The sequence below is a fragment of the Callospermophilus lateralis genome, chromosome 6, assembly GCF_048772815.1.
Source record: "Callospermophilus lateralis isolate mCalLat2 chromosome 6, mCalLat2.hap1, whole genome shotgun sequence".
Taxonomy (NCBI): domain Eukaryota; kingdom Metazoa; phylum Chordata; class Mammalia; order Rodentia; family Sciuridae; genus Callospermophilus; species Callospermophilus lateralis.
Genome location: NC_135310.1, coordinates 75,467,232 through 75,490,850, shown reverse-complemented (window position 1 = coordinate 75,490,850; position 23,619 = coordinate 75,467,232). Strand labels below are relative to the sequence as shown.

The 23,619-nt window shown below is 34.6% G+C and overlaps 1 protein-coding gene across 1 annotated transcript in view; it reads left to right on the top strand.

Annotated features, from left to right (window-relative positions):
- Znf292 (zinc finger protein 292) overlaps positions 1 to 23,619 on the top strand; it is a 79,625-nt gene that overhangs the window by 18,508 nt on the left and 37,498 nt on the right. The gene's annotated exons all lie outside the window — the stretch shown is intronic.

Below are 23,619 nucleotides of genomic sequence, written 5' to 3'. Positions count from 1 at the left end.
ATATACATTGCATATTTGATCTAGCCCATGGAAACTAGTTTTGGTATCAAAAAGAATAAAACACCATGGTTGGATAATAGCTATACAAGAATGGTCCTTAAAAGTGATTGATCCCCAAAATAGTTGAGATGAGAGAAAATGAAATAATTGTCTATGTTTTCATAGTTAAATGTCTATTATTCCTTAATTTAAACAATCAGGAAACATCAAACAAGAACTTTGAAATCTTTTAAGTTATTAGTACATTTGGGAACTTAACTTAAGAATTTCTATCTGGTTGTTTCCTTTTGAAAAACTTGTCAAATGATAGTCATGTGAATTACCTTTAAAATTTTTTCCCAGATGAGAGGTTGAGTTAAAACAAAAACATACCCACACTCCTAGAGGATGTGAGACTACAAAAGCAGGTACAGAGAGCTATTGTGTTAATTTATTAGCACTAACTTGTTAAATGGTTTATTTGTAGATATCTAAATATAATAGTGTTCTGTTTGTTTTTGTTTTGCTTTTTTTTTTTTTTTTGTACCAGGGATTGAACTTGAGGGCACTTGACAACTGCTTCACATCCCCAGCCCTATTTTGTATTTTATTAGAGACAGGTTCTCACTGAGTTGCTTAGTGCCTCACTTATGCTGAGGCTGACTTTGAACTCCTGATCCTCCTGCCTCAGCCTGTGAGCCACTGGAATTACAGGCAAGCTCCACTGAACCTGGCTTCTTGTGGATGTTTTAAATCCCTAACTTTGCTAATTTTAAGACTTTAAGATTCCTTTCATATTTTTAATAACATTTATTATATATTTACAGTTTAATATTACTTTTATTTCCAGGAATTTTTCTCAGTTCATTTCTAACTTAATAGCTTTTGTGCATTCTGGTTCTGCTTTTTCTTTGAAATTATATGTATTTAAAATGGATAATGAAAATGTTTCTAGAAGTTGAAGGAGAAAAGAATAAAAGTGAATTCATAAATTATCAATTGTGTGGAACGGTTTGTTAAATTTGCAGCATTTAGTTGTCTATACTAATAACTAATAAATCTGCATATTGTATTAATATTATTATAAAAAATTCAGTGAAATAGCTGGGTGCTGTGGCGCACACCTATAATCCCAGCATCCTGAGAAACCTGAGGCAGGAGGATTACAAGTTCAAAGCTAGTCTCAGCAATTTAGTAAGGCCCTTACAAATCAGTGAGACCTTGTCTCAAAATTTTAAAGGGGTGGTGGTGGGGGGGCCAGAGATATGGCTCAGTGGTTAAGCACCCCTTGGTTCATCCCCTGGTTAAAAACACACACACACACACACACACACACACACACACACACACACCACTCACACACACCAGTAAAGCAACAGGACAACAGAATCTCTTTGAGAAGTTTCCTACATCTTGTCCTATTACTTTAATTTTACTCTTTGGGACAATCTTGGGTAGACATATTGTTGAAAGTAAAACTGATTGCCTAATGGTCATCTTCCCAATGAAACATTCATTCAGTTAATATATAAATCATATTTTAAAAGCAAATGATATGCTCTGCATAGGAACTGATTGTTTCTTAAAATTAGATTATAATTTCTACATATACGGTGAATGTTATTGAAAAGGAAAAAATGCTTTTCAAAAAAAGTTACAAATAGTTATTTTGCCCTTTGCAGTTGAAATAATAGTGCTTTATTCAACTCTCTGACACCCAAGTTTTAGTAAAGGTGTGATGCACTAGAAAAGTTTATGAGAAGACAAATCTTATGATCTTAAAGGAAAATAGGATGCTTTCCAACGGTAAAAGTAACAGGGATTTAAAATATATATTGCTATTGAATGCCTGTCTCATTGTAGACTGGCCCCTACAAGGAAATGTAACTCGAAATTCAAGCATTTTGTACAGTGAGTTCCATACATATGTAGACAGTTTCCCATTAGTCACACCTTGCATTTGTATGGTGCATTTGTTACAACTAATAAACTAATGTTGATATTAACAGAAGTTCATACTCTATTCAGATTTCCTTAGGTTTTTATGTTTTTTGTTTATTTTGTTTTGCTTTTTGGTTCGGTTGGTTAGTTTGGTTCATTTTTTGGGGTTAAACCCTGGATCTTGAGCATGATAAGCAGGTGCTTAAGGTACATTCTCAACCCCAGATTTCCTTAGTTCTCCCCCGACCCCCCAGTACTAGGGATTGAACCAAGGGGCTCTCAATCACTGAGCCACATCCCCCAGCCCCCCCCACCATTTAACTTTTTTTTTAGTTGTTGATGACCTTTATTTTTTATTTATTTATATGTGGTGCTGAGGATCGAACCCACTGCCTAACACATGCTAGGAAGCGCTCTGTAACTTAGCCACAACCCCTAGTTTTTGTTTTAATGTTTTTTCTGTTTAGGACACTACACATATTACATTTAATTGTCTATCTCCCTAGGCTCCTCTGATCTGGGATGATTTCTTAAACTTGTTTTGATGATATTACAATTTTTAGAAGTACTGATGATGTTTTATATAGAATATTCTTCAATTGGAATTTGTCTGATTTTTTTTTTCTTACAATTTTTTTTTCTTACTGGTTTGGATTTTCAGCACCGCATATAAATTAAGGTCCATTGATAACTAAAAAAAATCATTTGGAATTCTTTCACATGGGTGATCTTTCTTTTCTCCATTTATTCAGTGATTTCTTTATATCATAACGTACTCTTGCTATTTATGTTGTACTTTGGGTTATAACCAGTACTTTTAAAACTCTAGTTAGTCCTGAGCTTTGGCCATTGGGAGCTCTTTTGGTAGACACATGTTCCTTTGACATATTCCACATTCTTGTGTGCATGTGTGTATATGCATGCACATAACATGCTAGCACAAGTCTTCAGCTTTAGAAGAAAATTTGTGAAATAAGTATTAGCTTTCAGATACAGACAATCTCTTCATTTTTACAGGCTCTTTACCTGTAATACTCCATAATAACTAACACAATTTAACTTTTTTTTTTTTTTTTTTTTTTTTTTTTTTAACTCTCAGCTTTCTTCATTGAAGTGCCTTCATAGGTACTAGTGAACATTGTCAAAATACAACACAGTCCAGATTTTGGCCTGATGATGTAGCTTAGGGCATCCTAAGCATGCACAAAGTCCTACCCTGTGTTCAAAAAGTTCTTGCACCAATGAAGATTGCTTTTGCTTATGTACAGAGGATTTACCAGGAAATGAAATTCTTAGGTCAGTGGGCATACTTTTTTAAGAAGATAGCAAAAAAATTCCAGTTAATCTTTGTTTTACTTTTGATCAATTTAAATTTTATTTGTGACATACAACTTTCTAGAAATTAGACTGTAATATAGAGTTTTTGATACACTAAGAACCAGTGAAGTCACTGGTTGGTGTGGGGTCACTGGGCTAACATATCCATGGAAATGTGATTTAACCATTAACATTCTTCCAAAGCAATAAATAGCTCTTTAGGTACCAAAGGCATCCTTTAACTCAGACTAAATGTAACACTTTTTTGTGATTAGTTTTTGTTAACTCTCCAGCACATACTATTGATTGACTTTTTTCCTTTTTTTAATTTTTTATTTGTTTTAATTAGTCATACATGACAGTAGAATGTATTTTATGCACTTTGATATATCATTCATAATGGGATATAATTTCTTATTTTTCTGGTTGTACATGTTGTAGAATCACATTGGTCATGCAATTGTATATGTACATAAGTTAATAATGTCTGTTTCATTCTACTATCCTTATTCCCCTATCCCCTCCCCTCCCTTTACTCCACTCTACCCAAAGTAGCTCTGTTCTTCCCTAGTGCTCCCGCCCCCCCCCCATTGTGAATTAGCATCTATATATTAGAAAACGTTTGCCTTTAGGTTTTGAGGATTGGTTTATTTAGATTAGCATGATATTCTTCAGCTCAATCTATGTACTGACTGGGGATATAGGTCAGTTGGTAGAGTGCTTGCCTAGCATGCACAAGGCCCTGGATTCAATCCCCCGCACCACCAAAAAAAGTCGTCTTTTTATTATTATTATTATTTCTTTTAAGTCATTGTTCATTTAAATGTTGGAGCAATACAAAGATATTATTTTTCTTATCCTGTACCACTTTCACTCCATGGGTAATTAATTACAAAATTTAATATTATAGACTTTTTTCTTTTTGACTATTTTTAGTTGTAGATGGACACATTATTTTTATTTTATTTATTTTTATGTGGTGCTGAGGATTAAACCCAGTGCCCCACATATGCCTGACAAGCATTCCATCACTGAGCCAAAACCCCAGCCCTCTAGACTTTTTCTTATGTAGTCATATAGATATAATTCATTTAAATGTTCATACTTAAATAGTGAGATCATATATTCTGTGCTATAATTTTTTTTTCATCTAATAATATATCCTGGACATCATTCTAGAGGAGTATATTTAAAGCAACCTTTTTTTTTTATATATATATATATAACATTCCATAGAATGCCCATACCATAATATATTAAATGTTCTTCTACTGGTCATACTTAGGTTTTCTTCCGCTAGTCAGACCCAGTGTTTTGGAGTACAGATAGTGTCACTCTACCCTTTTAGTAGTTTACTCCTTAGTCATAATTTTGCTTCCCATGATTTTAGCTATTTAACTGCGGTCAGAAAATATTAAATGGAAAATTGCAGAAATAAACCATAATTCTTTTGAGCTATTCTGAATAGCCTGGTCAAACTTTACATCCTCTCCATTCCAACCAGGTGTGAATTATCTGTCAAGGGTATCCACACTGTATATATTACCTACTTGTTATCACTTAGTAACTAATTGGGTTATCAGATCAACTGTCATGGTAAAACAGTGCTTCTGTTCAATTTTAACCTTTATTTTACTTGATAATGCCCCCTCAATGCAAAAGAGTAGCAATGCTGACAATTTTGACAATTTCAGTTTCAGAGAGAAACCATAAACTACTTGCTTTAAGTAGGAAGATGAAAGCTCTCTAGATAATAAGGGAAAAAAAGTCCATATGTGGATGTTGCTAAGATCTATGATAAGAACAAATATTCTATTCACGAAGTTATGAAAAGGGAAAAGAAATTTGTACTGACTTTGCTGTCATATCTCACACAACAGTGGTCACAGTATGTGATAAGTGCTTGGTTAAGGTGAAAAGGGCATTAAATTTGTGTATGTATACATGGGGGAAACATAGTAGGCCTGTTTAACTATGTGCTTCATGTTCAGACATTTAGAAAAAAATGCAAACAAATTCATGCTTTGTTCATTGGTTTCATCAGCAACCTCAGGCATCCACTGGAGCCTTCAAATGTTTTCTCTGTAGATAAAAGGGATTATAGTATATCAGTATTTTTGCATAAAGGTGACAATGTTTGGTTAGGATTGTACCCTGGAACCAGAATTTTGGTTTACAGGGTATGCCCATATGAAATGTTTGGATTAATTTCTAGAAGTCCATATTGATAAGTATTCTACAGCACAGGTCATTTTTTAAAAAAGATTTATAATTTTTTGCCAATTTGTAGGTCAGAAAAGTACACTAACATTTTACTGTAAATACATTCATTACCTTTATGGTACAATTAAAAGGCAGACAAGAGACTGGGTGAAAATGTTTGCAGCATAGTTGTTTTTATGGTTCGAGAGTATAATTTGTCACAGGATGAACTGCAGTTTCTCCTTGAAACTTTTGCTATATATATGAGGAGGTCCAATAAAATTGGTATCTTAGTAGTCTGGATCCAGTGCAACAATTCTTTGGTTTTTAAAAAGTAAGTATAAATCCAGATGTGGTTTTTATGGTTATGTTCCCTCCCCAATGCAGTGAAAATAGCTTTTTTGTGGTAAGTCACTTAGAATTCCACCATTATTTGATAACTGTGCTTTCCTGCATTTCTGTATGCATTATTTAATTTTTGCACAAAAAGATCGTTTTACATACTTTTATTATGGATACTACTCCAAACTCCCTAACCCTTCTAGGATTCCACTCTTATTAACTTAGGTTTGTGTCTTTCTGTAATTTTCTTTTTAAGTTCCTGTGGCTCTGCACACACATATATACACATATGCAGGAGATGTCTTTGCCAGTTATGTTTTTTAAAAATGGAATGATGCACTTTATTGTATTTAATGTTTTATTAAATAATGGCTCATTTGACTCCAGTTGCCTCTGTAATATTCCATAGAGTAGCTATATTAGAGTTTACTTATTAATTTTTTATGAGCAGTTACTTTGTTTCCAGTTTCTTATGTTTTTTGGTACTGGGGATTGAATCCAGGTGTGCTTTACCACTGAGCTACATCCCCAGTCTTTTTTATTTTTTTATTTTCAGACAGGGTTTGAGGGTGTCCTTGAATTTGTGATCTTCTTGCTTTAGCCTTGCAAATAGCTGAGATTACAGGTATGAAGCACCACTCCTGGCCTGCTGCCAAAGATGGAGAAGGTATGAGGGATTAGTAGGGACACTTAGATCCTGGGAAATTCAGAGTGGAAAACTTACTTGTATCTTGAGAAACACAGTATTTATCATCAGAATAAACATTCAGAACTTCTAACAAGCGTGGAAAACAAAAATAAACTTGGTAGCACAAACAGGGAAAAGTATAATAAATGATAAGTATTGAAGGAATAAAATTAGCTATTTCATAAAATTGGTTTAAATTTATTCTTAAAGATTAAAGTTGTTTACACTCCAAAAAGACTGAAAAAGTTATAAAGGAAACTAATAGAAAGTAATGTTAAATAACAAAGCAATGAAATCTTTATTGAAAACCAAATATAAACTTGGTTACCTGTTATTCCTACTATTATTTAACATTATGTGAATACTTTAATTTAATTTTATTTTATTTTTAAAGAGAGTGAGAGAGAGAGAGAGAGAGAGAGAGAGAGAGAGAGAGAGAGAGGAGAGAGAGAGAAGTTTAATATTTATTTTTTAGTTATTGGCGGGCACAACATCTTTGTTTGTATGTGGTGCTGAGGATCGAACCCGGGCCGCACGCATGCCAGGCGAGCGCGCTACCACTTGAGCCACATCCCCAGCCCCTTAATGTAATTTTAAAAAGCTATGCAAGAGAATTTTGTGAAAAGGGGGATTTGCCTTACCACATTTTAGAACCTAATAATATGTCAGCAATTATAGGAATAGAAAAATGTATGAGAATACAGAACAGATTAGGAAGTTGGTGTATGACAACATAGTGTTCAATTCAGTGGGAGAAGTTTAAGATAAAAGGATTTGGGTATGATCTGTCCAAAGAATAAATAAAAATAGGGCCCCCTTCCTCCACCTTGTAACACCTACAGAACTGTTTTTTGGATGGATTAAAGATGAAAATACTGGCACTCTTGCTAGGTATACTCTGAGGTACTGTAAAAATGACCTTGAGAGCTGAAACTACAAAGTGATCTTAATTTTATCAATTGGAAATTTTATGATTTTATTATGACTTAACATTTTATCAAACTATTAAAACTTTCTTACCACTGGTATAAATGTACAGAGAAATGAGGAAAAACAGTAAATTATGCACTGAAAATACACAAAAATTGTAAAATAACACATTGCTTAATATTTAAAATTATTTGGTTATTCTTTTTTGTGTAGTTCTGGGGATGAAACCCAGAACCTGACACACGCTAGGCAAGCACTTTGCACTGAGCTATACCTCCAGCCCTAAAATTATTTAAAATATAGAAAAATTGAAAATTAAAGCATACTATCTCATAAAGAATTTATGAAGAGTAGTTTCAGTGGTGTTGCCTTCTCATGTAATTTAAAATACAGAGCAAGAATTTCTTCCATTGTTATCAAAATTATCATATTCTTTTCTAAGTTTATATTAATGCCCAACATTTTATAATTTGGATTTCCAATTTTATGAAATTGCTTTAATGTGAAGATATTACCTCTGGGACATCTTCATTCTGTCACGATCACTTTCCACTTTCACTTCCAGCATTGTCATTTTTTTTTTCTTTGCTTTACTTTCATCTTTGTTGGCTAATTCTTTGTTTGATTTTATCCATTTTTGTAAAATGTCATGCGGATTTATCTCTGGGAGACAGAAAGACAACACAGTTACACAGTTTGCTATGTGTTTGTGCACCAAGTTAAGAAATCAGTGACCAGTCACTGAGAGACTTTGAAAGAAGAGATGTGATTACAAATTTATTTCTAACTTTGAAGACTAATGTTTTTCCATCTTCAGTTTGGTTTTGTGCTAGAGTTAAAGGGGTTTTCAGGTTTTTCTATTTTAAGAATATTGTAAATATCTTTATAATAGGTAATTCTTACTTGTTAATTTTTCCTGAAGAAGTAAAATGATATGAACTATTGCTCTTTTAAGCAATGTTTAATATATATTGATCGGTATTTTTTTCATTGATTTAAAATTCACTATATAAATTTGAGGAGTTAAATCGGAGAGAACATTCAGGCAGCCAGAGATTTATGTCCTAAATGGCACTACTCTGCTTAAAATCTCAATCTTTTATTTATTTATTTATTTGATACCAGGGATTGAACCTGTCAGGGGCACTTGACTGCTGAGCCACATCCCCAGCCCTATTTTGTATTTCATTTAGAGACGGGGTCTCATTGAGTTGCTTAGTGCCTCGCAGTTGCTGAGGCTGGCTTTGAACTCTTGATTCTCCTTAATCTCAGTCTCCTGAACTGCTGAGATTACAGGCATGCACCCTCCACCTGGCTTAAAATTTCAATCTTAACCAAAACATTGCATGTTTAACCATGTGCTTCATGTTCAGACATTTTGAAAAAAATGCTGACAGAAATTCATGTTTGGTTCATTGTGTTGAAACAGATTTGTGTGTGTGTTTAAAGCAATAGCAGGAATGATAGTATAAACTTATAGATGCATAAATTTGCATCTATAAAATTCCCTATCATACTTGCTTTAGCTGCACCCTACACATATTGATATGTTGTGTTTTACTATAGTTTGGGTCTGTGTATTCTCTGATTTATAATTTCTTAAATCTATGACTTACAAGTACTTTATAAAATTTTCAAGTTTGTGGTTTTCTTTGTAGGGATATTCTTTTGTTAATAGTGTCTAGCTTTATTGCATTGCATTCAGAGACTGTGAAATAATTGTTATTTCTTGTGACTACGTGGCCTCCTAGTTTGTGGTCAGTTTTTATAAATTTTTGTATTTGTAAAGAATGTATAAATGTAAGTTTCTTTAGACTTTCCTTTTTTTCTTAGCTTAATTTTTTGATGATCAGTTTCATCTTACAGAAATTTCTCCTAAAGCCATCGCATATGCTGTAGTAATTCTTCGGACCCATTGCACAGCTACTACTAGCGGGGGAGGAGTATCTTACTTCCTTACTTCTCTTTCATGTTAATTTTCTGGATATCATTTTCATAACTTTCCTGGCTTATTCCCTCGTTTTGATGAAATTTCTCCTTCAGTAGCATCCTGGAGAATGGGGGATATTCTTAGAAAGTTAAATTGTTGCAACTTGAATGTCTGAAAATGACTTTTCTGTCTTGGTACTTATAATTGTTAGATAGAAATAATTTCTTTTCAGTTTTTAATTCAGTGCTTTATTTTCCTTTTGCCATTGGGAAGGTGCCATTAACTCCCTAACAAACTTACTTTGATAATTTTCTTTGTCCTTGAACTCTGACATTTTCTGAAAAAATGTTTTGGCACAGTTCTACTTTGAGTAATTGATGAACACACAGTGGGTATTGTCATTCTTAAAATTGATGTCCTTATGGTCTAACTTGAACATTGTGAATTAATTCTTTAATTCTTCCCCTCTGTTTTGACATCTTGAAACTCCTGTCATTAATTATGGAAGTTCTAGTATTCTCCAAATCTTTTTCCTTTTTTCCTATCACTTTTACTGTACTTTCTTAGGAAATTTCCTCAGTTTACCTTCCAACTCTCTTAATTGGAATTTTCATTATTATTATGTTTTTAATTTTCCCTAGTTTTTTTTTCCTATAAATATTCCTTTATGATGTGTAATATGCTCTCTGGGTGTAATCTGCTCTCTCATCTCTCTGAGGATATTGATAGTTTCTTGCAATTTTGTCAGTCTATAGTCACTCCAAGTTGCATTTTTCCCATTTGTTTGGATCTCTTTCACGTGCCAGAAGCTTTCCTCAAATGTCTAGTGGTCTTTAGATGTCCACTACTGAAGGTATATTATTAAAGAACCGATTGAAAGCTCCAAGACCATATGTGGAGTTTGTTGTGCTCTTCACCATAATGGGATCTATCTGGTAGTCAAGGCCTGGTGTCAGAATCTAGGTCTTTTCTCTCTGAGCTTGAGCTCCCACCTGAGGACTAATCATATTTTTGCAATGAGTTCAAGAACAGGAGTTTAAAAGGGAGATGGCTCTGTGGTTCATATGTAAAGTTGACTTAATGCCTGGAAAATAAAAGATAGTCCCCTCAACTGTGCCCACAACACCTCTTTAAAAACTCCTGTGCTTGGGGTGTAGAGTAGTAGTAGGTGCCTAGTTTAGATCTCTGAGCTATGAAGAGTACAAACCTGGACGTAACTGCTTAAACATACTTGAAACCAATATTCTCATTTTTAGCATCACCTTCACCCCCATTTCCAGAGGCACCTACTCCTAAAACCTGAGCTCTTTGGTGATTCTTCAGAGTTAGTTTAGTTTTGTTTTGAAACCTAAAGCCTATATAGAAATCACTTTTCTTGGAGTGCCAATTTTACATTTGCTTTCCAGACCTTTTTTTTTTTTTTTTTGGTGAGGGGTCAGGGTGTTGATGGGAATTGTGAACCCAGGGCTTTGCACATACTAAGCATGTACTCTACCACTGAACTACTACAGTACTCCTAGCTCTTGCTTTCTAATTTTTGAAATATTGTATCTCTTTACTCCATTCCTGTTTTCTTATGTCTTGTGGGTTTATGCTACTTTAATAATTACCATAGTTTTAGAGAGGTTTGGGGAGAGCGTGGTATAAAATGTATGTCCACTATACCATTTTTATGTAAAACTTTAAATAAAATTTTATAACTTACATATCCATCAAATTCTCAGGGTTCATAAGGTTAAAACTATAAAACTTTATTTCCCTTCTTTTAATTGTGTACAGATGAGTTTTACAAAAGTTATATGATGTGTAGTGTTGCAAAAGATTAAGCACAAAAACCCCACTCATTTTTATTGTTAGACATTTAAGAGATTTAACAAATGTAAAGCAATGCCATTCTCCACTCTTTTTTTTTTTTTTTTTTTAGGAAACACTTTTATTTTATTTTTTGATACCAAGGATTGAACTCATGGTTGCTTAACCACTGAGCCACACATCCCTAGCCCTTTTTATTTTTTATTTTGAGATAGGGTCTTGCTAAGTTGCTGAGGCTGGCTTTGAACTTAAAATGCTTCTGCCTCAGCCTCCTGAGCCACTGGGATTGATTTACGGATGTGCACCACCACATCAGGCAGGAAACACATTTTTTAATTAAAAATACTTTTTTGTATGTGTTAACATGATGAGTTTATTATATCCATTTGTATGAAGTATTCATTTTTATTTTGAATATGGTGAGTATCAATAGTTATAAATAGGGCTGGGGATGTGGCTCAAGCGATAGCGCGCTCGCCTGGCATGCGCCGGGTGCTGGGTTCGATCCCAAGCACCACATAAAAATAAAATAAAGATGTTGTGTTCACTGAAAACTAAAATATGAAAAAAATGAGGTCTTAGTAGTTATAAATGACATAAACAAAAGCTCTGTGAGATCCTCAGTAAAGAGTAGTCATGAGATCAAAACATTTGTAAACCTATATATATTCTCGAGAATTCTAGATGTAGTTGTAGCATGAGTACAAAACTATAAACATATCCAATGCTTTATTAGTCTTACTTTATATAGGACAATAATGTAATTTAATCCTCATGATCATTAAATAAAATACCTCTGTGGTCTTCTCTTTTGTTTTCTTTCCTCATAATCCTTAGGGGAACTAAAGGAAGCTACTGAAAGTTAATCCATGCTATCTTCACCCCCAGAGACAATATGTTTTAATTTTTGCTCATATAAATAATGAGAAGTTAACTTAAGAGCCAAAAGTGTTCTAGTTCCCCCCCAAAAAATAAATTTTTTGGACATGTTTATAGTCCAAATTAAATATAAAACTGGACTTGGGAAGTAACTCAGTGGTACGGTACATGGTTAATATAGACAACACCACCCTGTGTTTGATCCCCAGTACCTCTAAAACTATAAAACTTTGAGTATTGGGGGGGCGGGAGGACAGAAAATCTTCAGAACTTAGGGTTAGGTAAAGAGTTTTCAGATTTGTCGCCAAAAGTATTATTCATAAAAGGAAAATTTAAGTAAATTGAACCTTTTCACAATTAAAATTTCTTGCTCTGCAAAAGACAAGCAACAGATTAGAAGAAAACATTTGATAATCACATAGTCAAAACAAGGTTTTGTATCTACAATTTATGAAGAACTCTTCAAACTCAACTGTAAAGAAAAAAATGAGATCAAAATGTTTGTAAACCTATATTCTAGAGAATCCTAGATGTAGGTTTTAGCATGAGTATAGCACTATAAACATGTTCAATGCTTTATTAGAACAGTTCCATGACCACAGGGCTCCCTTATGTAATTCTTTTATAATTCTACTCATCCTCTCAGAAAATGGGCAAAAGATATGAACCCAGCACTTCAATGAAAAAGAGAGATGACAAATAACAACATGAAAAGATGCCCAACATCAATATTAAGGAAATACAAAATAAAACCACTGTATCCATCACATACCCATCAGTGATGGTTAAAATTTAAAAAAAATTAGTGATAATACCAAATACTTTTAAGGATATGGAGAAAACTGAATCACATGTTGCTGGTGGACATGTAAAACTGAAATGCTACTCTAGAAAATAGTTTGTCAGTCTCTTTGGAAACTAGACACATACTTACTATATAACCCAGCAGTTGCACTATTGGGCATTGATTTCAGAGAGGTGAAAATATATGTCAACTCAAAAATCTGTAAAAGAATGCTCATACTAGCCTTTTCACAATAACATGGAAACAGCCTAAGTGTCTGCCGGGAAGGAAATGGTTAAATGAAATTTAGTAAAAGAAACAAACTACTGACATGAACAACTTAGATCTCAAGGGAATTTTGCTGAAAAAAATGACACACTATATGATCCCATTTACGCGGCACTGTTAAAATTTTGAGAGAGATGAGGAACAGATTAGTATTTGCCAGAGGTGAGGAACAAGGAGAGGGAATGGGTAGAATTATACAAGGGAGCCCTGTGGTCAAAAACTGTTCTATATCTTGATTGTAGTGGTAGTTAAAGGAGTCTGCACATCTGGTGAAATTGCATAGAGCTATACACAGACACACAAACACAGACACACCCAAGTAAGTACATGTAAAACTGGTGACACCTGAATAAGTTGTACGAAGTGTATTAATGTCACTGTCCTGGTATTGATTTTTGTTAGTTATTTAAGATGCTATCAGTGGGGAAAACTAAATGAAATAGTTCTAGAAGCTCTCTGTTCTTCCCCCCCCCCCAACTTCTTTTGAATCTATACTTATATCAAAATACAGAGTTTTTCTTTAAATAAAAAAAAACCTCAAAGTGTGCATTTTTGTTTCCAAATGGGTAAAAATTGGCTCTTAGGGAGCAAGACTTCAGACATACAATGGATGTTGCCCATAAACAGATATACAGATTTGTCTTTGTATCATTGGGAATGGAAACAATTAGGTGGGAAAGTCAATGTCCTTATGAGAGGAAAATAAAGGAAAAGAGGTTGAACAAACCACTATGCTAGGCATAAAACACCATCTTTAAACCTCCCTTTTGCTTGTATAATAGGTGTGGGGCTTTGATTCCTCCTTCACTTAATAGAATTCTGATTTTATTCTCATATTTTCTTTCCTTCACATGGCTGTGCACTTTGGAGAAGCAGGCCCCAGGCAACATCCAGCCTTGTAGAGTTAGATTCTGATTTGCTTTAAATTCAGTCATGGGATTTCATTATGACTGAGTAATTTTCTTTCCTTTTGTTTCTGGGAGTCAAACTCATGCCTTTGCTCATTGGTAAGCATACTTTCTGCCACCAAGCTACACTCCCAGACCACGACTGAGTGATTTTTTTACATACATGTGTGATGCACTACTGGCCAGTGAGATCGGAAGATAACCTATTGATTGGAATTGGATTTGGGATTTCTGGGAAAGGCTTTCTTATTCCTAAAAACCAGTGTCACCTGTAGAGATAGTCTTTTCTTTAGTTATTGCCGAGTTTGGTTAAAAATCTTGTTACACTTTCTTTGAGACCCAAAGTGTTAGAGAGGAAAGGGTGAAGGTACCATATAATGGTAGCAGATTGAAGAGATTGGTGGGTTCTTGAAGGTATTATTAAGCTACTAAACTAACCATCCTGGAATAATTTCTTATGTGAGAAACCTTTTTTTTTATTTTTCTGCTATGAGTTGGATTTTCTTCCTTTCAAGCAAAAGTCTAACCAATAAAGCAGTCAAGTTTTTTGATTCTACTATAGTTAGCAAATTCAAAAATGGTGCTTACCTCACAAAATTGTGAGGAATAATTGAAATATTATGGGTGAAAGGCACTTTGTAATTATAAAGTAACTTCATACATTTATAGAGTTCAGTTACATTACCACAAATAGTGGTAAGTGGACAGAATGTTGCACAGCAAATGAGGCTGCCTGTCTTCGCTATTTACCTATTTATATTGTGCATGTCACTGTACCCTTTAATGACTGCACTGTCAAAGTTTTAAATTATTCATTAGTAGTACTAGTAGTAGTAGTAGCAGCAGCAGCAGCAGCAGTAGTCATAGTAGTTAGGGATTGAACCCAGGATGCTTAACTGCTGAGCCATATCCCCAGCACCCCCTCCCACCTTTTTAAAATTTTGAGACAGGGTCTCACTAAATTGCTTAGGGCCTTGCTAAATTGGTGAGGCTGGCTCAAACACAACAATCTTCCTGCCTTAGCCTCCTGAGTCACTGGCATTACAGGTGTGTGCCACACCCCCAGCTAATTATATGATTTTTAAATCTCTACTGACTCTGAAATGAATCTAATCATTCTTGGATTCTTGCCTGAAAGTCATGTACAGGTTAAGACAATAGAGTAGACACAAATTAGTAACTTTTTTTTTTTTTTTTAATTGAAGAAAGCACAATTTCTTAACCATTTGTGTGTTTTGGTACTATTTCACAGTGGTTCTACTGATCTTAGTGGCTTGAAAACAAGGGAAGCTCTACTGTCAATCTACTTACTTACATGAATGTCAACTCTCAAAGCTTTAAACTGATTATGGATATTCACTTTTTAACCTAAATTGGTAATTTGTTCTACATCTAGTAAGTATGAGTGCATCATCAGTTTTCTTTTTCACACTGTCTCTCAGCATCCTTTTCTTCTGTCATCCTCGTGTATGCATTGTTTCTACATGACCTACAAATACCCACTTAAATGCTCTCTGTCTCACCAGTATCTGTTTCTCTCTCTTCCTTTATCTATAAAATGAGGTAAAAGAAGATAATTTTAAAAGTATTTTCTGGTTTTTGTATTCCATTACTTAACTACTTTCCTAATTTAATTCAGATTCTTAATTATTTATTGCTGCTGGGGCTTGAACCCAAGGCCTTATACATGCTAAGTATATACTCTACCACCGAGCTACACCCCTAGCTGCACAATTCATAGTTTTTTAAATTAAAAAAAATATATATTATTTTATTTTTGAGATGAATTCTCATTATGTTGCCCAGACAGACCTTGAATTCTTGGGTTGTACAATCATATTGTCTCAGCCTCCTTAGTATCTGGGACTAAAGGAATGCATCACTGTATCTAACTCTGAATTTTTTTTTTTTTTTTTTTTTTGGTAGTTGTGGATGGACAGAATGCCTTTATTTTATTTGTTTGTTTTTCTGTTGTGCTAAGTATCGAACCCAGTGCCTAACACATGCAAGGCAAGTGCTCTGCCATAGCCCCAGCCTAATTCTGATATTTTTAATAAGTCCTATCAACAAGTTTTTTGGGGGGGTGGGTTGTTTTGTTTTGTTGTTGTTTTTACTCTTAACATCAACTATAGAGTCTTGCACTATTTCTAACTTTGCAACACCAAAATTATTGTCTTACAATTCAGTTCAGTTCCCACACTAACTTCCTGGTGTTAGCATTAACCCCCCACTCCCCCCCAATAGGCTTAGGCCTTGCTCACTTCTTTCAGGGGCCACCCTTGTATCAGATTCTAATTGAAAGAATCAGGGCCTAAGGTTACTTGCATCTCTATCAGATGTGGCTACAAAGTTTGGAGTTCCTACTACCTCCTCTTAAGTTTTGATAGTTTGCTAGAATGACTCACAGAACTCAGAAAAATGCCATACTTACTATTGTAATTTATTATAAAGAATACAGATGCAGAGAGCCAGAGGTATAAGGGCAAGATCTGAAGGTCCCAAGTACAAAAGCCTTTGTGCCTCTGGAATTAGGGTATGCTACCCTTCTGGCACATGGATGTGATTGCCAGCTAAGAAGCTCCCTGAACCTATTGTTTTGGGGGTTTATGTTGTCTTCATTACATAGGCATTGTTGATTCAATCATAGTTCATTAGAGATTGAATTCGTTCCAGGCCCCTTCCCTGATAGTCCCAAGCTTCTAATCATGTCATGTTGGTGACCAGTTCCCATCTGAAGCAATCTGGGTGCTCCTGAGCCAAAAGCTATCTCATTAATATGTAAAAGACACCTTTGGGTTGGGTATAGAATATTGAACTCAGGGGCACTCAACCACTGAGCCACATCCCCAACCCTGTTTTGTCTTTTATTTAGAGTCAAGGTCTCACTGAGTTGCTTAGCACCTCACCATTGCTGAATCTGGCTTTGAACTCATGATCCTCCTGCTTCAGCCTCCTGAGGCACTGAGATTACAGACGTGTGCCACTGCTCCCCACTAAAACACTCTTTATGACTCAGATTTCAAGGGTTTTAGGAGCTCTGAAGATTAAAACCAAGGTTTTTTGGTTTTTTAATGCCATACCTTTATGTTTATGGCACAAGCCTGAAAGACTGATAATGAATTTAACAGCCCCTAACGTGGAATGGTTGCACCATTGAATTCTATATTTTCTTATGTAGTGTTTTCTGGTTCATGTTGATTTTAACCAGGAACTAATTGTGCTAATACAAGTTTCCATCTTCTAGCAGTCCATGACTTGCTGTCACTGTCATTTGAGTGAAATAATTGGTCAGAAAGATTGGAAAGTATAACCATTTCAGATGTGTAAGAAATATATTACTCTTTATTTGAGGGATTCTCAAAAAAAGTTGGAATTCTCTTGCAAATGTGAATGTGGATTGGCATGTGTAAAATACTGTTATGACTAATCAGGTATGAGTCTTTAATTTCTCTTTTCATAATGAAGCCTAAATCATCTTGGGAATAGGGTAGGCAGCCTCAAATAATTTTCCATATTTTCTATAGTGTCATTCACTCAAAATTGCATTTTAGGAGCCTCTTATCTCCTTAAAGAATACTTCGAGAGTACCCCCTATACAGAAACACTGATGTTTTTTTTTTTACTCCTCTAGGATCTAGATTCCTACCCTTCATTAAAAGTTTATAAAGATCACGATGGACACAACTGAAATACAGGTGATAATCAGAAACTATTTTGAAAATGTATACTCTAGTAAAATCTTGAAGACATCACAAATTTCTAGAGACATATGACCTACCCAAATTGAATTAGGAGGACATAGAAAATTTAAACAGATAAGTTTCCAGCAATGAAATTGAAGATGCCGTCAAAAGCCTACCAACAAAGAGAAGCCCAGGACCAGACAGATTCTCAGCCAAGTTCTATAAGACCTTCAAAGAAGAAGTAACACCAATACTTCTCAAATTATTCCATGAAATAGAAAAGGAGAGAACCCTTCCATACTCCTATGAAGCTACTATCACCCTGATAACCAAAACCAGACAAGGACATATTAAGGAAAGAAAACTGCAGACCAATATCCCTGATGAACATAGATACAGAAATTCTCAATAAAATACTGGCAAATCATGTACAAAAACATATTTAAAAGATAGTGCACTACAATCAAGTGGGATTTATCCCAGGGGTGCAAAGTTGGTTCAACATAGGGAAATTAAGAAATGTAATTCGTCACGTCAGCAGACTTAAGAAGCACATGATTATCTCAAAGATGAAAAAAAAAACCCACACATTTGATAAAATATAGTATCCCTTCATGTTCAAAACACTAGAAAAACTAAGAATGGTAGGTATACCTCAAAATTGTAAAAGCTATATATGCTAAGCCCAAGGCCAAAATCATTCTAAATGGAGAAAAATTGAAATCATACTCTCTAAAAACTGAAACAAGACAGGGATGCCCTCTTTCACCACTTCTATTCAACATAGTCCTTGAAACTTTAGCAAGAGCAATTAGAAGAAAAATGTGCTCTATATGTGTAGTATGAATTGTAATGCATTCTGACATATATAACAACTTAGAATTGAAATTAAAATATATAGGTGTATATATAAATATAAATATTGGAAATAAACTAAGAAAGAAATTAAAAGAATATGAATAGGAAAAGAACTCAAACTATCACTATTTGTCAATGACATGATTCTATGTTTAGAAGACTCAAAAAACTATTACACATGCCAATCAACATTTGCAAGAGAATTTCAACTTTTTTCTAAGCATCCCAAAACCCATAAATCAATTGCATTTCTATTCATCAGTGATGAATCATCTTGAAAGAGAAATTAGGAAAACTATCCCATTCACAATAGCCTCAAAAAAAAAATTGGGGAATTAATCTAACAAAAGAGATGAAAGACCTCTCCATTGAAAACTACAGAACACTAAAAGAATTTGAAAACGACTTTAGAAGATGGAAAGAGCTCCCATGTTCTTGGATAGGCAAAATTAATATTGTCAAATGACCATATTACCAAAAGTGCTATACAGTATTAATCCAATTCTTATTAAGATTCTGATCATGTTCTTTATAGAAATAGAAAAGGCAGCCTGAAATTTATTTGGAAAAATAAAGAGGCCCAGAATAGCTAGAGCAATCCATGGTGAGAAATGTAAATGAAGTAAGAGGCATCACAATATCAGACCTTAAATTATATTATACTACCAACGTAAATATAGTTATCTCAGATAAAGACACCGTAAACATACATTGGAGAAAAGATAGCCTCTTTAACAAATGGTGCTGGGAAAACTGGAAATCCATATGTAACAAAATGAAATTAGACCCCTCTCACCCTGCACAAAAGTCAAAGTGGATCAGAGACCTAGACGTTAGACCAGAGACCCTGTGCCTACTAGAAGAAAAAGTAGGCCCAATCTCGTGTCAGCTTAGGAATTAAATTCCTCAACAAGACCCCTAAAGTCAAGAAGTAAAATCAGGAATCAAAAAACGGGATAATATCAAGCTAAAAAGCTTCTTGACATCAAAGGAAGCAATTAAGAACATGAAGAGAAAGCCTTCTTTGCCACCTGCACCTCAGAGTGTTAATCTGCAAGATACATAAAGAACTCAAAAAACTGAACACCAAAAATAAAACACCAATCAATAAATGGGCAACAGAACTGAACAGATACTTCACAGAAAAAGAAAGACAAAGGGTCAGCAAACATGAAAAAAATGTTCAATATCTCTAGCAATTAGAGAAATACAAATTAAAACTACATTGAGATTTCATCTCCAGTCAGAATGGCAAAAATAAAGAATAAAAATAACAATAAATGTTGGTGAGAATGTGGGGGGAAAGGGTACATTTGTACAATGCTGGTGGAACTGCAAATTGGTGCAACCACTCTGGAAAGCAGTGAGGAGATTCCTCAAAAAAAAAAAAAGAAAAAAGAAACAAACAAAAACTTGGAATGGAACCACCATTTGACCCAGTTATCCCAGTCCTCAGTTTATATACTGAGGACTTAAAATTGGCATACTGTAGTGGTGTAGCCACTGCAATGTTTATAGCAGTTTAATTCACAATAGCTAAACTATGGGACTAACCTAGGTACCCTTCAACAGATGAATGGATTAAAAAAAAATGTGGTATATATACACAGTGGAATATTATTCAGCCATAAAGAATAAAATTATGGAATTTTCCAGTAAATGGATGGAACTAGAGAATATCATGCTAAGTGAAATAAACCAATCCCAATAAACCAAAGGCCTGATGTTCTCTCTGATATGCAAATGCTGACTCACATCTGGAGATGGGGGTGGAGGTTCAGTGGATTTTACAGGGGGGAGTGTGGGTAACAGAGGTGAGATGGGAATAGGAAAGACAGTAGAATGAATTGGACATGACTTTCCTATGTTCATATGTGAATACATGACCAGTGTAACTCTACATCATGTACAACCACAAACATAGGAAGTTATACTTCATGTATTCTTGATATGTCAAAATACATTCTACTGCCATGTAAAATTAAAAACAAAAGATTTTTTTTTTTAAGTTTATGAAGGGTTTTACCTTCAGATTTCTGGGTATTTCAAATTTGGGTGAAGCTAGGGAACTTACCTCTGGTTCTTTTTGTCCCCATAAAGAATCTCTCTGATTGCTAGAGATGTTAAACACTTTTTCATATATCTGTTGGTCAATTGTATTTCTTCTTCTGTGAAGTGCTTTAGTTCCTTAGCCCATTTACTGATTGGGTTATTTGGGTTTTTTGTTTTGTTTTGGTGGTTTTTTTTGGTGTTCAGTTTTTTGAGTTCTTTATATGTCCTAGAGATTAATGCTTTTTCAGGGGTGCATGTGGTAAAGATTTTCTCCTAATCTGTAGGCTCTCTCCTCACGTTATTGTTTCCTTTGCTGAGAAGAAGCTTTTTAATTTTAATCCATCCCATTTATTGATTCTTGATTTTACTTCTTGCACTTAGGAGTCTTGTTAAGGAAGTCAGATCCTAGGCTGACATGGTGCAGATTTGGGGCCTATTTTTTTTTTTTTTTCCTATTAGGCGCAGGGTCTCTGTTTTAGTGCCTAAGTCTTTGATTCACTTTGAGTTGACTTTTGTGCAGGGTGAGAGATAGAGGTTTAATTTCATTTGCTACATATGGTTTTCCAGTTTTGTCAGCATCATTTGTTGAATAGACTATCTTTTCTCTGGTGAATGTTTTTGACACCCTTGTCTAGTATGAGATAACCATATTTATGTGGGTTTGTCTCTGTGTCCTCTATTCTGTACATACATACATTGCCGGTGGGACTGCAGATTGGTGCAAGCACTATGGAAAGCAGTATGGAGATTCCTCAGAAAACTGGAATGGAACCACCATTTGACCCAGCTATCTCATTCCTTGGTTTATACCCGAAGAACTTAAAATCAGCATACTATAGTGACACAGCCACACTAATGTTTATAGCAGCTCAATTCACAATAGCTAGACTATGGAACCAACCTAGGTGTCCCTTAGTACATGAATGGATAAAGAAAAATGTGTTATGTAGACTCAATGAAATATAACTCAGCTTTAAAGAAGAGTGAAATTATGGCCTATGCCAGTAAATTGGAGTTGGAGAATATTATGCTAAGCGAAATAAGCCAATCCTACAAAACCAAAGGCAGAATGTTTTCTCTAATATGCGGATGCTAATTCACAATAAGGCAGGGGGGCACTAGGGAAAAATAGCGTTACCTTTGATTAGGTAGAGGGAAGTGATGGGGGGAGGAAGGGATGTGGGGATAGGAAAGATAGTAGAATGAAACAGACATTATTACTATATATATTACTATATATATATATGTATATTTATGTCTACATGACCAATGTGATTCTGCAACATGTACACTCAGAAAAATGAGAAATTATGTCCCATCTAAGTATGATATATTAATGTGCATAAATGCATTCTACTGTCATGTGTAACTAATTAAAACAAATAAAATTTTTTTAAAAAAAGTCTATTCTGTATGATGAAGGATTTGAATTTAGTGGAACTATGAGGTAAGGTTGAAAATATAGCTCTGAAAGCAGAATGTTTTCCAGGCACAACTGTGAATGATTTGTTTTTGTTTTTTCCTTATTCACTTCAACTTACCTGAAATTTTTGCTGTTGGAATTGGTTTTGGACCTAATTGAATGTCTCCTGTTCTATCCATCTCTACATCCCATACTATGGCTATAGTTTTTCTGTCTTTTCTCTAATTATCCATATTTGCCCTCACTTGTTAGGGTGAAAGAAAAGGAGAGAAGATCAAGGTCTCTTCTGAGAAAGTGAGCTGTTACTGTGTTGCCCTTTTATTGACTAGATGTATCTATTCCTTTCTTCCTTACTCTGTTTGATTATTTTCTACTGCTATTTGGATATTAGTAGAGAACACAAGGTATTGTCTTTTTTTAAGTGGTTGGATCATAGAATGTATTTTCCACCTTTTTTGTTTCTTTCATGCTTTTTATTTTAATAGCTACGTCTGTATGCTGGAGGATACAAACCTTCTGGATAAAAGCCCTTCAGGATATCTTGCCCTGCCCGCTGACCACCACATTTTTTAAAGGAAAGGATACCTGAATTTCCTTATGTGTGATTAAATGTGTTTTAAGCCCTGAAATATGAAGAGGACCAATTATAGCAATCTTATATTGTTTTTTAAAAATTTCATCTGAGTCCTATTTCATTTAACATAACTGGAGAACCTATTATATAGTTTTTAGAAACTCATGATTTTAATAGCTATAGTGTCTTAATATGTATATTTCTGTGTACCTTCTGCTACTAATTTCTTCTCTTTGTTCGGTAAGACAACATTTTCAAAAAGTGATTATAGTTTGGACACCCATAGTCCCAGCAACAGAGGAGGCTAAGGCAGGAGGATCATAAGTTCGAGGCCAGCCCCAGCAACTTAGTGAGATCCTGTCTCAAAATAAAGATGTGTGGTGATAGAACACCTCTGTATTTTATCCCAGTATTGCAGAATAAATCAATTGATGATCCAAATTGAGTAGAATTTGAGGGCTGGGATTGTGGCTCAGTGGTAGAGCGCTTGCCTCACGTGTGAGACACTGGGTTCGATTCTTAACACCACATATAAATAAATGAATAAAATAAAGGTCTATCAACAGCTAACAAAAATTTTTAAAAGCACACAAATTAAGTAGAATTTGAAATATTTACTTTATTGGGAGATGAATGTTTTTTAGTTTAAAAATCCATCACTATTACAAAAATCATTTGACCTTATAATCATTCTTTAATATTGGCTTTATATGTGAGGTCTTTAGATTACTTTTTGATAGGTTTTATCATTTAAAAAGTTATGTTAGGCAGCTGCAGTGGCACATGCCTATAATCTCAGCTACTCAGGAGGCTGAGACTGGAGGTTGCAAATTCAAGGCCAGCCTGGGCAACTTTGAGAACCTGTGGGGGCAGGGGAGGACTAGGGATATTGATCAGAAGTAGAGGAGGGCTCCTGTTAAATCCCCAGTACTGCCAAAAACAAGTGAAAATTTGTTGTTGTGTACTTTTTTTTTTTTTTTAATGGACCAAAAAAGTAAATGTCTTCTTTGACCATACATGGTTGAATTG